At 36.0% G+C, this 15397-nt stretch overlaps 1 protein-coding gene and 1 long non-coding RNA gene across 4 annotated transcripts in view; one reads left to right on the top strand and one right to left on the bottom strand.

Moving 5' to 3' along the window:
• The window catches only part of fsta (follistatin a), a 201913-nt gene that overhangs the window by 79031 nt on the left and 107485 nt on the right, over positions 1–15397 (top strand). The gene's annotated exons all lie outside the window — the stretch shown is intronic.
• LOC147844086 (uncharacterized) overlaps positions 12383–15397 on the bottom strand; it is a 37571-nt gene continuing 34556 nt past the window's right edge. The window contains exon 3 of the long non-coding RNA XR_015491690.1: positions 12383–13700. This is a non-coding gene — a long non-coding RNA (uncharacterized LOC147844086). The remainder of the gene's footprint in view (positions 13701–15397) is intronic.

Here is a 15397-nt window from a genome sequence, read left to right as displayed (position 1 = left end):
GCAGTGAACAGGGTGGGTTTATGGAGGGGGGGGCGTGAAATCAGAATGTCACACTCAGCAGGGATCACCAGCAACATGCACCGCGTGCGGTCTTCCTTAAAATTACACTCCGCTTCCAGGTAGAATTGGACTGTCAGTGTGCACGCCGCTTACAAATTCCATATTTTTTTACAATATTGTTGCTGACAAGAATTTGACTTGTTTTTGCAATTGCGAATCAATGCATGTGAGCGTCCTCTAAGTTTTAATGGAAAGTAATAAGTAGCAGCCGGATTAGAGGGATCGGTTTTCCAGGGTACCACCAGCTGTTACAGATTCATGTTGAAACAGAATCTCTCCGTCATGAGGGCAGATCATGATACATACCTTTCAAAGAGTGGGACAGATTTTTCACTACGCCAGCATGGAAGAGAGCACATCCTGCCACTGGCAGGTGAATCAAGAACATTTACAGGCCGTGAAATTGAAACTTCATCTTCTTCTTTTTTTTTTCTTTGTCGTTCTCACTAATACACACATTTAGTAGGGCTACATGTACAGTTGGGGGAAAATACTTTTATAAATGTGAAATCTTTAAGAAAAAAACATTTAACAGAATGTAATAAAAATAATAAGCAGGATATTTTGCACACTGTATGTGAGAAAAGTTCAGATGCAAAGACCTCTAAATGCCATCTAAATGTTCTCCTAACATGAGCATTTTTTCAGCCACCTATGTTTATGTTCAGTTATTTCACTTTAAATGCAATGAAAAGAACTTATTCACCACTAAAAAAAAGTTAAATTTCTGAGTCTACACATCAGAGAAAAATGCCAATTTTAGATTTTAGAAGACATATCAAATAGCATTTAAAGGCTTTTTTGCATCTAAACTCTTCATATATTGCCAGTTTCTGGGTAAATAGATTGTACAGAGCCATTATCATTTTGGGAAATGTTTTTTTTTTTTTACAATGACATTTTTTTTTTACCAGTCTGCTTTCTAACAGATTTTCAAAAGAGAGAAAAAAAAACATACGAGACTGCTACAACTCCTTTAACCAAACGCCTTTTAAAGTATAGAAGTTTGGACTTTAAAAATATGGACTTGACTAATTGATGGTGTAAGGTTTTTCAAAGCCTTGCAATATTGAAAGCACAATGATCCTTCAGAAATAACTACAGTATACTAATGTGGTGCTAATGTGGTTTTTCAATATTAATGAGTATCTGACACCTTAATATTTTTGGTTACAATGAACAATGATAAATGTTTAACATTTATATAGCACATTTCATACACAATGGTAATTGAAAGTGCTTTACATAAACAGGAATAAAATAGACAGGTATAAATAAAATAAAAACAAATATTAAAAGTGATTAATAATGATAAAAACTTGATAAATTATAAAATGTGTTAAAACAGGTTTTTAAAGAATGAAAAAGAAAAGAAAGACACAATAGTGCGATCTGTCAGACATAGCACAGTGCTCATTCAGTAAAAGCACAGCTAAACAAATGTGTTTTTAATCTTGATTTGAATGTGCCCAATGTTTGAGCACATCTGATCATTTTTGGAAGCTGATTACAGCAGCAAGGGGTGTAGTAACTAAAAGTGGATTCACCCTGCTTTGACTGAACCCTTGAACTTTCTAGTTTATATCAGTGGTTCCCAACCTTTTTTTGTCTGAGACCCCCTTTTACCATGGAAAATATTGTGAGGCCCCCCTTCACATTTAAAGATATTATCGCTCATTTAAGTTTGCAGTAAGTATGACAAAAAATGTAGTTTTCAAACAAACAATATGTTTATTACTATATCTGGATATGTTTATGCACAAATATTAGCCTAATGCAAAATAAAAACAAAACATCAGTTGGCCATTTGTAACTGAAAAACATAAGCATTTGGCCTCAAATTTACCATAAATTAGTTGCCAATTAGTTGCAAGTTTTTTTAAAGTTTGTTGTCAGTAGCTTTGACATCCCTAGTCTTATTTTGGGTGTATGCCAATTATTTTGCCTTGCATTCAAAAAATGCTTTGAGCTTGTTGCGCTATTAGGGATGAGACGTCTGCAAATGTCTTATTAATTTGGATGGCCTTATGCGTTCATTAAAAAGAACTATACCACAGATAATACACTGTATTGCTTTGTGAAAATGTAATAAAACTATAGTTCAGGTAACTATCTTGGTATTTCCCTCAATTCGTGTTTCCAGTATTGCTAGCGCTGCGACCCGTTTGGAGAATTGGTGCTTCTTCACCTGTGTCCAGTATGCTTAGGTCATTAGTATTAGCTGCTGAAGGTGAAGGTGGAGGACGGACTGGAAAATTTGTCCATTTTTTTGGTCAGCCAGTGGATAAAATGAACTAAGGCAACATGATCATTCTCCTAATTGTCCACTGCTAAAAATGTTTAAAATATGACGCAACCTCCTACAAAGCTCGCTGAGGCCCCTTTGTGGGCTGGGACCCCCCTGTTGGGAACCGCTGATTTATATGATCCTAAAGATCTGAGTGATCTGTTAGTACAATTTATTTACAACACTGTTGATGGTGTTTTTTATAACAATCACATAAAGCAGGTGAAACGTTTTATTGACCAATCAGAAGGCAGGAATGGAACCATCTTCTAAGCAGCTTGACACTAATATGAATTCAGCGTTGCTCTTCTGACATTAAAATGTTCATTTGTGTTCTGTAATGATGTGGTAGCATTGAATTTAATATCTTTTCAGTATCTTTTCAGCCTACCACCTTGAAATTATAAGCAGTTCGTTCTTAGTACATTCAAAGACTTTTAATTAATATTTTACTGTCTTCTTTAAAAAGTCTGATATTACAGTCCTAAACAAAATGGCTGAATACGGAGTCACAAGGTTAAGCATTGAATGTGGCGTAGTGTGAATAACATCACAATGATCATTTAACATTTATCTTCTTACTCGTCTACTCTATCAGAGAGCTATTATTTCTTCTCTGACCCATCTCTGTATAAATGCTGTTACTGGGATGATGTTCTCATTTCAAAATCAATTGCGGAAGGCATAAAACAGCCCGAACATGGACAACATTTATGCATAGTGGAGCCTGATCATCAAGAACCCCTTGACATTTCTGATTAGCAGCAATTTGAGGAGTGTGATGAATGAGCCTGCTGTCATTTTGACCCCGCTTAACCTCTTGATTTTCTGGGTTCAAGTCCAATTAACCTTTGGGAGGGACGCAACAGCAAGTGTACCACCCAGTCCAGTCAATAAGACCCAATAGTAATCATTTCATTTTCTGGTTCATCAAATGAGGTTTGGCCCAGTTCACCCATCTCAGTCACTGGCAGTCGTTTATCAATGTTCAGCAAACACCACAACAATGGAGGATTTGGTCACTGCTGGCTCTCAGAGGAATATTCTCTTCAGACCCGACCGTCACATTCATTTTTGCCTCACCATTAAACCGTACGGCTGGCTCAAGGTGTTGTGACAGCTTCTTGAAGTCTTTTTTTTCCTGGGATTCCCATAAGTGCTTCTTCTCAAAGTCTGCAGTGTATAATGAAAAGATGACTGACCTGCAGGGTCATTGCAAATAAAGTTGAAGGATTTAATTAGACCTGGTAAAGCGGAACAGAATGCAGAGGAGCGATGCATGATAGAATGAGGGATTTGGATTGAATCTGCAGTGGAGAGCAGTTACAACATTCATCATTATTTAATAATAATATGTTATAATTGTAAATATTTGTTATACTCATCACAACCTTTATTATTATTATTATTATTATCATCATTATTTTCATTATTATCATCATTATTATTGTTGTTATTATTATTATTAATTGATTAATCTGTTTATTTATTTATTTATTTATTCATTCATTCAAACATTAATTTATCAGGGTTACCACAGTGGAATAAACTGCCAACTACTCTAGCAAATGTTTTATGCCCTTCCAGCCAAAACTTAGTACTGGAATATTATTATTCTAAATTTTTTTATTCATTCATTCATTCATTTTCTGCTGCTTTTCCGGGGCCGGGTCGTGGGGGCAGCAGTCTTAGGAGAGAACCCCAGACTTCCCTTTCCCCAGACACTTCCTTCAGCTCCTCCGGGGCATCCCGAGGCGTTCCCAGGCCAACCGAGAGACACAGTCCCTCCAGCGTGTCCTGGGTCTTCCCCGAGGCCTTGTCCCGGTGGGACATGCATGGAACACCACCCTAGGTAGGCGTCCAGGAGGTACAGATGCCCGAGCCACCTCAACTGACTTCTCTCAATGTGGAGGAGCAGCGGCTCTACTTCGAGCTCCTCCTGGGTGTCAGAGCTCCTCATCCATAAGAGTGCACCCTGCCACCCTTCGAAGGAAACTCAGTTCGGCCACTTGTATCCGACATCTTGTCCTTTCGGTCATGAACCAAAGCTCATGACCATAGGTGAATATTATTATTATTTGTATTAATTAATCTATTTATTTATTTATTTATTTATTCAATCATTAATTTCTCAGGGTCGCCACAGTCGACTGAACTGCCAACTTCTCTGGCATATGTTTTATGCCCTTCCAGACAAAATTCATTACTGGATTATTATTATTATTATTTCTTTTTGTTAATTAATCTATCCATTCATTTATTTATTTAATGATTCATTTCTCAATGGTCACAGTGGAATGAACTGCCAACTACTCTGGCATATGTTTTACACAGCGGATGCCCTTGCAGCTGCAACTCTGTACTGGAAGATTATTATTAAATAATTAATAAATACATTTATTTATTTATTTATTTATTCATTAATTTATCAGGGTCGCCACAGTGGAATGAACTGCCAACTACTCTGGCACATGTTTTAGGTCCTTCCAGCCAAAACTCAGTACCTAAATATTGTTATTATGATTATTATTATGATTATAATCATTATCATTATTATGCATAATAATGAAATAATAATAAATGAAAGCAGCAATTAGTGTGTGTGTGTGTGTGTGTGTGTGTGTGTGTGTGTGTGTGTGTGTGTGTGTGTGTGTGTGTGTGTGTGTGTGTGTGTGTGTGTGTGTGTGTGTGTGTGTGTGTGTGTGTGTGTGTGTGTGTGTGTATGTAGTGGGGATGCTCAGATCGATCGGCTGGAGATAATCACATTTTATGTCTCAACCGGTACTCTCTAATCTGTCCGATCTCATGAACCGATTGCAAGTGTTCGTTAATAGTTTTACAAGCAGAGGAAGATGCATTTTAAGTTCTCATGTTTCAAATATGCACTCCAAACTTTTTCTTCATTGGGGTACATTGAGTTATTCTTCCATCATTTGAAATACTACCAAATTTGATTTAGTCCTTTTTCTTACCAAATTTTTTATGTTTTATCAAAAAAAAATTCTGTAAAGCTGCTTCTGACCATGACGTGTCAAAAGTAAATGTTCATAAGACACGTTTAAGGGATAATATGCAACATACTTCATTTAATCTCTTAGGAAAGAAGAGATCTTTACTTAAGTATCATACTTGAAGGGAAAATGTGCTTTATGCAATGTTAAAGTTATATAAAAGCTTGAATTATCAGAATTAGGTACTCTGTATTGGCAGATCACCATGACGAAGAATTGGAACTCTGTATCGGCTCCAAAAAAAAAAAAAAAAATCCTAAATTAGTGTATAGTGTTTAAAATAATAATACTGTTTAGGAATAAATATCACTATTGTTATCATTCAAATTGTTAATACAGGGAAATAGTGTAATATAAAAGAAGAAGCAAAAAAAATATATTAATATTTAGTGTAGATGCAATTTAAATCATCATTATTATTATTAACAACAACAACAATAATAATTATTATTATTATTATTATATTTATTATTATTATTTAATTTTTTTATTATTATGTCGATTCATTCCGCTGTGGCAACCCCGATAAATAAAGGGACTAAGCTGAAGGAAAATGAAAGAATAAATTAATATTATTATTGTTACTTCTATTATTATTATTATTATTATAATTGTTGTTGTTGTTGTTATGGTGGTTCATTCCGCTGTGGCAACCCAGATGAATAAAGGGACTAAGCTGGAAAATGAAATAAATAATAATAATAATAATTATTATTATTATATTATTATTATTTTTTAAATGCAACAAATTGCCTACTTACATACATACGTGTTGTCTTTATCCATATTTATTTTTGTCAAAAGAAATGACAATTTCTTATCCTTCTGTATGACAGTTGTGTGTTTAATCTTCAAGATATGCAAATCAAGGGTGAAAAGACCCTTAGCGATATATAACAACATATGTTTTTGAGTGGAGAGTCACGCAACACCAGCTCATCCACAATGGCCCGGAGCACTGTTTGTTTTGCTTCCAGCTGAAGGAGGTGAAAGCTACGTGTCAGATTATGACTGAGCTGAGCAACAGTTGCGACTGCTAGATCCAATCTAAATAAAGTGTGCCCATCTGCTATGCTCAGAGGGTCATGAACCACCTCCCTGGGACCTAAAATCACAAGGTCCAGAGATACGCATTGACAGAAAGCCATGGCTCTTGTACCACTGAGCAGACCACAAGTCAGGCCATCCCTTGCTGTGTGCTAACAATGGTCTGCTGCATGGGTGGGATGAGGACTCTCTTCTTTCATGTGCCACATGGCTGGAGTCTGAATATGGGCCAGAAGGGGCTTGTTAATGCCATTGTTCCCCTGCGCGGTGGCATACGTCCTCACCATATAAACTTTGTTCCGATAGTTTGCCCTTATCCACCCCCCCAGCCCTAATTCCCCAGTGGCAGATGCACTTTTATTCAAGTACATGTTCTTCAGTTGTTAATCTCGAGAGCTCAATAGGATTAGTGTGAGTTGTGTTTTCGTTTATCAACATCATTATGTAAGGCTTGTCTGTCTTTCATGCCGTAGGCCTGTGTGTGTGTGTGTGTGTGTGTGTGTGTGTGTGTGTGTGTGTGTGTGTGTGTGTGTGTGTGTGTGTGTGTGTGTGTGTGTGTGTGTGTGTGTGTGTGTGAATGGCTGAAGAGTGTTCATTCACAATAATAAGGTCTTGTTCTTTTGTCATTTATTTGTTTTTAAAGGGATAGCTATCATAAAAAAGTTTATTTGATGTTCATTTATTCCCTGACAGGCTATCCGCAATTTAATTATTTTTAGCTAAAAAAAAAATAGTCATTGGTGTGTTTAATAAAATGAAAGCCGGTTATTAGCACTATGCAGGTCGAAAATGTTGAATTAATACTTGTGGCTACTGGTGATACATTGGGGTCATATGAAATGAAACAATGCAAATAAACTGCACATTATTAACAATATTACTACTGTACCTTTAATCCACAAATGGTCTTGAGTGTGTTCATGACAGTCTGGAGCACTGGTAGTAATCCGCAATGTTTATACCGATGCACAGACTAGTGGTTTTGAATCTCAATTAATCTTCAGGAGCCATGATTGTTCATTTTGTTTTGCCTACAGGTTTTTGTTTTTTGCTCTCAAAGTGCTTATTAAAACTGATTTATACTTCTGCGTCGAGTGATCAGTGTGACCCACGGCATCTTCCTTGTGCGAAATCCTGCATTTATACTTTTGCATGCTGTTTGTGTTGCTCTGCAATAACGCTTTCGAAAAGCTAGCTGGCAGTTTTTTTTTTTCTTTCTGAACTTTACAAGTAGCTCAAACTTGCTCATTCAGAGGCGTGAACTGGCGGACGTGCTACAACTTTAATCAGAAAGTAAACACAATGCAAAAGTATCCACCTGGAACTCCTTCACAGCCCTCAACACTTGTAAACACTCGCTCCATCAGGCTCGCAGCTCTCAGTACTGCCCCTTCTTGTCACAGACACCAAGCTGACCAATCATAGAGCTCGTGCTATGTGTAATTGCGACGTGTAGTTACATTTTTTTGTGGGGCTTTTTTGATTTTTCAGAAGGCTGCACTAGAGCACACACATGAGCTTGATGCAGAAGTATAAATCAGCCTTTACTGTTGACATGAATTTTACAGATCACCAATGGCCCACAGATTCAGCTAAAATGCTAAAAGTTACCTATATTTTTTTGTCATGTGAGTGACTAAATTAACTATAAGTTTTTGATAATGTTCTAGGTTTTTTTATTAGTTGAGGCACTGTGTGGTAAATATGTTAAAGATCATTTAATGCTGGTTGTTTGTCAACTACACATTAAATCTTAAGCAATCTGATCTCTATTCTAAAAATTCTAAAACTGTAAAATGTAGTTGTTTATGAACAAGTGAAAAGGCTTATATTTTAAAAAAAAAATATTTATTTATTTTTGTCAGAATTAAGTCTTATTGATAATGTTTGAACCACATTGCAGGGCTCGACAATAATGGCCTGGGGCCAGTGTGTGAAATGCTTGAGATGCTGCCTTGTCACTTAAGTTTAATTTGCCTGTGACGATTTGTCATTCATTCATTTTCTTTTCGTCTTAGTCCCTTTATTATTCTGGGGTCGCCACAGTAGAATGAACAGCCAGCGTATCCAGCACGTTTTTATGCAGGGGATCCCCCTTCCAGTCGTAACCCATCTCTGGGAAACATCCATACACACTCATTCACACTCATACACTACGGACAATTTAATCTACCCAATTCAAACCTTCTTGCTATGAGACGACAGCACTACCTACTACGCCTTTGCGTCGCCACTATTTGTCAATTGCGTGCAAATACTGTGTTAGAATCGAGAAACACCATATTGCTTTTCAGTTCCTCTTATGTGACTGGATGTTGTGAGCACATAAGTTTTTTCCGTAACTTGGTTACAACAGTGAAGAGGCGTCAACATCAAAATATGATTTTAAAAGAAAATGTCTGTTTCTAATGTCTTGGTAAGCAGACATTTGTGTGGGTACAACACGATAATGTTAACGAAAAAATGAAGTGATGTTTTGTACAGTTTGACATCAGTTTGGCAAGTCAGCCATGTTGTGTGTAATAATTTAGAACTGCAATAAAGTAGCTGCACATTTTCTATACTGCTCTTTTTGTTTACATAACACTTTGAATTTTGCTCATTATACATTTATTAACATTTTTAAATTCTACATTTAAATTCTAGATTTGCAGACGTTATTTTTGACACGTTATTTAAAATATGTAGAAAATAGCTATAAACTTTTTTTTGGAGGGGCCAGTAAAAATTTTCTGGCCAGTAGAAAAAATGATTAGCGTTGAACCCTGCATTGGCAGTTTTTGGTCATCTATTCAGGCATTTTATTAGTCTATTGTACCTTGTGAACTTTTGAGTATTATTTATGTGAATACTGTGTGAAATGTTATTGTCTATGTTCTCAAATAAGGAAAATTGTCACTTTATTTAAACAATCAAGACATCAGCATATCACACCACTTCAGCAGAGCCAATCTCTGAAAGCAACCTTATGCTCAGAGACTTTCTGCCCTCCAAACTATGAGCAAAGTGTGTCATTCCATCCACTCTGCCAAATTGGGCATCACAATAGAGATTGCTCACATTCACCCACTGTACATGACAATGGTGCAATTGGCGTCTGATTATGTGGACGAGATGCCTTTAAAAGGCAAATTACAAGCAATCCCATCTGATGAAAGGGCCACCAGGCTTGTAGATCCACATGTGCATGTCCTTCTCCACACCCACCCAAAAGAGCTGAAAACAAGCATGACCATTCAAACAAGCCCACACTACATCTTTATGGCCCGCAGCAGCTGATTCATTTTAAAGACAACAGAGGGAACATGGGGTTCAATTACACAGCTGATATCATGAATGACTGTCATGCTCAGGCCTCCACTGCATCTGCACAAGAGCTGCAGCTCACAGAGAACAAGTGGATTGATGATCAAGAGCCTGGGGAAATGTCAAATAACTTCAAAGTTTTCTCACACAAACTTCATATTAAATGGCACAGTAAGTGCGAGTAAGTGAGTGTAAAAAACCCAAAATGCTCAGTCACCAAATTAAGTGAATATATTGCTGGACAAAAAGTAAAATTTTAAGTTTATTTTGACACAATTTAAGTGTGTGAACAGTGTGTATTTATTATGTTTACATAATGAATATATTTACTCACACATATATTATTTATTATTATAACTTTTTTTTTTTTTTTGCCCATCACTAATAAATACTATTGGTTCATTTTCGTGAATCAAATAAGTAAATAGCTTACTTAAAGTAAATAAGTAAACATGTCTTTTGAAATTAATCCAATGTTAAACTGAATTGCTGTATACTCTATTTTTTTAAAAACACCTTAACTTGATTTGCATGCGTTTTTTCCACAAGAATGTGAATAAAAAATAAATGAACGAAAAGCTAGGGTTTCACAATATATCGTTTCAGCGTTGATATCGCAATGTGATAATTCGCAATAGTCACAGCACCAGTAAATGCAATTCTGACACTTGATTATAATTTATCATTTTGCAGGAGTTTTTTTAGGCATGTGACTGTGTGAGGATTTTAAAAGCATTCAGACATAAGAAAATGTATCGTTTTTAACTATGAAAAATGAATATGACTCATTTTATGGAATTGTTTAAAAAAATTAGATTATGCAGTATTCATTTAATTATTCAACATTGTTACCTAATTACATTTGATTCTTCAGTAAACAATAAAATACTGTTTATTTAATTTACATATTTTTCTTTATTGAATTTATGTGTGTAGATTATTTATTACATTTTAGGTATTCACCTACAGAGTCTTCCCAATTTAAAACGATAGATTCTTTACAAACATTTATTTAACTTATCTAGTGAAATTGTATTCATATTGTATTGTATATCACAGAACATAAAAATATAAATATGTGAAAATGTTGCAATGTGTAATTTTTCCAATGTTGTGCAGTCTTAAATGAGCTATGGAAAAATAATGAGTCTACTTAAAAGTTATGGCTCTATTGGTTTGTTGTGTAAAATATTAAAAGTTGCTTTAGGTCAGACAAAATTTCTTCCAATTTTCTAATAAAAATATATATTTTTGCAAACTGGACATGCTACATCACATCGTGTCACATCTTTTATGCTAGGTACGCACAAAACACTTTGCTTTGTAATGAAATAGAAAACAATGAAAAGACAGGCTCGGTGTGCAAACATCTTTTCACCATGTCTAACTACAATTTTGACCTATTTCATTAAATTTATCTTTATTTCTATAGCACTTTTGCGATGTAGATTGTGTCAAAGCAGCTTAACATAGAAGTTCTAGTAAATTAACAATAAAACTGTGTCAGTTTGTGGACTCATGGATGTGCCAGTCTAAAAAGGAGGTGTGTTATAGTGCCTTGTTGGAGCGTTGCTGTTTTGAGAAACTGAAAAAGACCAAGTAATTGACCTAAAGCTGGTTTAAGTCCAGCGCAGAGCATTGGTTATGCACCTATACATGTCCAAATGCTTAATATACACACATGATGTACAGCAATACACAAATATCTTTACATATAAAAAAAATGTTACAAAATTATTATTTACTATACATAGATATAAACACCACTATGTCTTCTTCATGTCCAGGGGGCTTTTTTCAGTTTATTCATTACAATTTGCATTTTTATTATAATGTTAATATTAATAGTGGTATCATGTACTATATGCATATTTATATTTGTTTTAATAAAATAGATTTTGAGTCTTGGAGATGTATGCATCACCATATGAGGCATCAGAATAGGACGTGTTTTGGACATAACTCAGTTTTTTGACCACACTTAGTTTTTATTGTTCATCTATTTATTTGCTGAAGAATAAAACTGAATTTAGAAATAGTTTTGAAACAAATCTTTTTTATCAAATTAAATTAATTGTGTAAACAAATGGGTGTATTTCAGGGGAGTGCATACAACACAGTTTCCTTATCCATGAAAGAAAAGGGGTAAAATAAAGCGTAAAAGTAAAGTAAAGAGGAAGAATGGAGGAAGCTTAGTTTTTATTCTCATGCAGATGATCTGTTTAACAGTTTTCTCGCTAGTGAAGCACTCAGTTTTTACACTTACAAAGTCTGCCATATAAATAGCAAATGCGCCATGGTGCAACGCAACTGATGCTTACGTGAATGGGAAATAAGACTCTAATGCACATTATTCTCAAAACACACCCATAACTCATTAAGAGAATAAGCACAACTCTGTTAGACCATTAGCCACAGCGCAAACCAAATTTTTCCGTCCTTAAAATAGCAAAATTGGATTCGGACAAGCCCTTAATCCTATTTTCACCATGCGCTTCAGACTTTGCGTCTAGATCGTTAAAATAGAACCCGTTGTGTGTACATAGTTAGGACATGGTGTTAAAGGTTTTTTTTTTATTATAAATATTTTAATAGCAAATATTGATTTTGTTAAATCTTCTTAAGTTAAGACAATGGCATTATGTTGTTGTTTATTTATTTATTTATTTTTAGTGGGGTAAAAACTCTACATGACAGCAATCCTTTAAATGTAAAAGAAATAGCATTAGTACTGTTGCATCAAAAACAAAAGTGGCATTTTACTGATACAAAATGATGAAGATATAAAAACCAGCAGCACAATACAAGTGTTTTAACTATATAAATAAATGGCCTTTAGGTCTTATTTCACCTCTCACAGAGTTTCTGATCCAGAAGAATTTCAAACAAAACCTCTTCATATCCTAAATGCATCTCAGTCAATAAATTGGCAACCCTTGTGACATGCGAAGAATGAATGTAGAGTTTTATTTATTGAACTTTTGCTTCCATTCTGGCCCCCTTTTTTATTTTTTTCACCTCTGATCTTTGAGCTCTCAGAAAAAAAAAAAGATGTATTATTTTTGCCATTGATTCTCTGCAACACTAATAAAATGAAGAAGCGCTTTAATGAAAGACTACTATCTGGCAAAGTGACCCGGTGGCCATTAACCTCGCTGCAACAGAGTCCAGGGAAGATCAGCAGAGTCCATGGTCAAATCAACTCTGCAAAGCAAATTAGTGAACACTATAAAGTATTGGAGTGCTCCCGCTGTGACCTTTGCTTGAGGCCTGTGTTACATTTGACCTGCCGAGGAAATCTATCAAAACATTTCAATTAAAGGCTGTCAGCCATATGAGGCAGGTGGCCATCCTGCTGTATTTGACCTTGCATCCAAAACTATTGCTTTCAGCGGATCCGGCACTGACCGCACTGCCCTTTTCACAGTAAAGATAACAGTTAAAACTGGTTTTAATCAGACTTTGCCGTTGCATACTTTCCTTTTAGTCTTCCTCTCCAGCGTCTCAAAATACACCGTGGCACAATGATGAAAATGCATCTATCAGAACACACCAGTGCTTCTTGAGAGATCTTTTGGAGCCACTCTGTAGATATCCATCTAGATTTGTGCAGGTCATAACTGGGCATTGGGCCAGCTTCTTATCAGCCTGGTCATTTGAGGTGTTGAGATGTGTCCAAACAAATGAGTGTCCAATTTCCCCCTTTGTCAGGCTGACCTGAGGGGTAACGGAGACTCTCAAAGGGCTTGTTTGTAGAGGCTGTCTATCATAGGCCAAAGTCTCCACTTGTTTTCCTTAAACAGACTCCATCATCCTCCTCAGTCATCAAGGGGGACGACGGGAGGCTTTTTTTTTTTTTCTCATGGCCCGCCGGCATGTCCTGTGTGAGGATGCACAGTCTCTGGGACTCCCCTGTCCTCCGATTGTTGCCTTTATCAGGTGGGTAGTTAAACAGTGACCACGAGATGACAGACACATCCTTTCAGAGGCTAGAGAAAGAGAGATAAAGACTTTACAGTGCTATCTATAGGTACTAGCCATTCTTATTGTGGCTCCACAAATTCTGCTGTAAAACAATAGAGAGGATGCTGCAAATAAGTCCACCATCACAGCTCCAAATACTGGTGGGTTTTCTTTGTTGTTGTTTTAGTTTTTTCTTTTGCACTTTTCCTTAAAAATAGTTTTTGCCCAATTTTTAGCAGTCTTATAAGCACACTTTCTTTTTTTGAAACTGCTGTGTTCTTCATTCACAAACAGAACAGCCTTGAACTCTGTAATACTCAAATTGTAAATTGTATATTTTCCCTCAATGAAAATGTTTACATTAAGAAATGTGTTTAAAATCATGTACACATGATGACTGTCATGGGGACTGATGAAAATCTCTTGCTGTTGTTAAGCACCGTGTAGGGATGGTGCACAACATGAAATAAAATGAAATCAATAATTTAGTTTGAATTCAGGAGCTGATGATGCCAAAATAGCAAACACAAATTTATTTATTTTAAAATCTCTAACTTACCTGATCAAAAATGAAGACAGGAATATACAATTCACTACCCTAACTACCAAACACAAAAACAGAGGTCAAAAGGTTTTACTAATAAAATGGCATCAAACTCCTTACTATACCAATTTTATAAACATTATTTACAGAACAGGCAACCACATTTAAGGGACAATCCAAAAATCGTTAGCCCCTTTCACACAGTGATAAAGGTAAATATCTTTACCTACCGGAATGACTTTATCGGTAAATTTTTTAAAAAGCGCTGTTCACACAAACAAGGACGTTAGGGAATTTTTCCGGATAAGACCGTTCACACATCCATTCCAAGCAACCAGTAAATTTTGACATCATTAACTAAAAATGACCTCTTAATGGCTGGCTTTGTATTTGTAAAAATTTGACTACATTACAAACTCTGTGGATGGATGAGTATTGTAAACAACTTCAATAAAAATATATGGAGGAACACTTTCGCATGTCGAGATATAAATACTGTATAATATTTGTGTGTGCTGGCGCTCACAAATTGCTTTACATGCACATGTATCATATTATCGTTAACTTTTTTACACAGTTGGCATTAAGAAGGAACAGATATGTTATCTGACTAACATCTAGAAGCTAAATGTGTCTGGAAAAATAAAGGCTTTTATTTTCATGAACCACGCAGATGTGAATGTTCTGATTGGCTAAACCAGATGTCTCATGTCAGCGCGTTCTAGACGTGAATGCGCTCTTTCTGGCAATCTTCCTTCTGTGTTCACACAGAGCAGCATTCCAGCAAATTACCGGTAATGTTACAACTTTTTTTTCCGGAAAATTGCTAAAAGGAGTTCAAACAAGCCTGTAGAACAAAGTACCATAAACCATTCATTCATTTTCTTTTCGGCTTAGTCGTCTTATTAATCTGGGTTCGACACAGCGGAATGAACTGCTTACTTATCCAGCATGTTTTACGCAGCGGATGCCCTCCAGTTGCAACCCATCACTGGGAAACATCCATACACACTCGCATACGCTCAGACAATTTAGCCACATGGGGAAATTGGAGAACCCGGAGGAAACCCAAGTAAACAAGCGGAGAGCATGCAAACTCCACACAGAAATGCCAACTGATCCAGCTAAGGCTCAAACCAGTGACCTTCTTGCCGTGAGGCGAACATGCTACTCACTGCG

The sequence above is a fragment of the Danio rerio genome, chromosome 5 (genome assembly GCF_052040795.2).
Source record: "Danio rerio strain M-AB ecotype USA chromosome 5, GRCz13ab, whole genome shotgun sequence".
In the NCBI taxonomy this organism is placed as follows: domain Eukaryota; kingdom Metazoa; phylum Chordata; class Actinopteri; order Cypriniformes; family Danionidae; genus Danio; species Danio rerio.
This window is presented reverse-complemented; position numbering and strand designations above follow the sequence as displayed.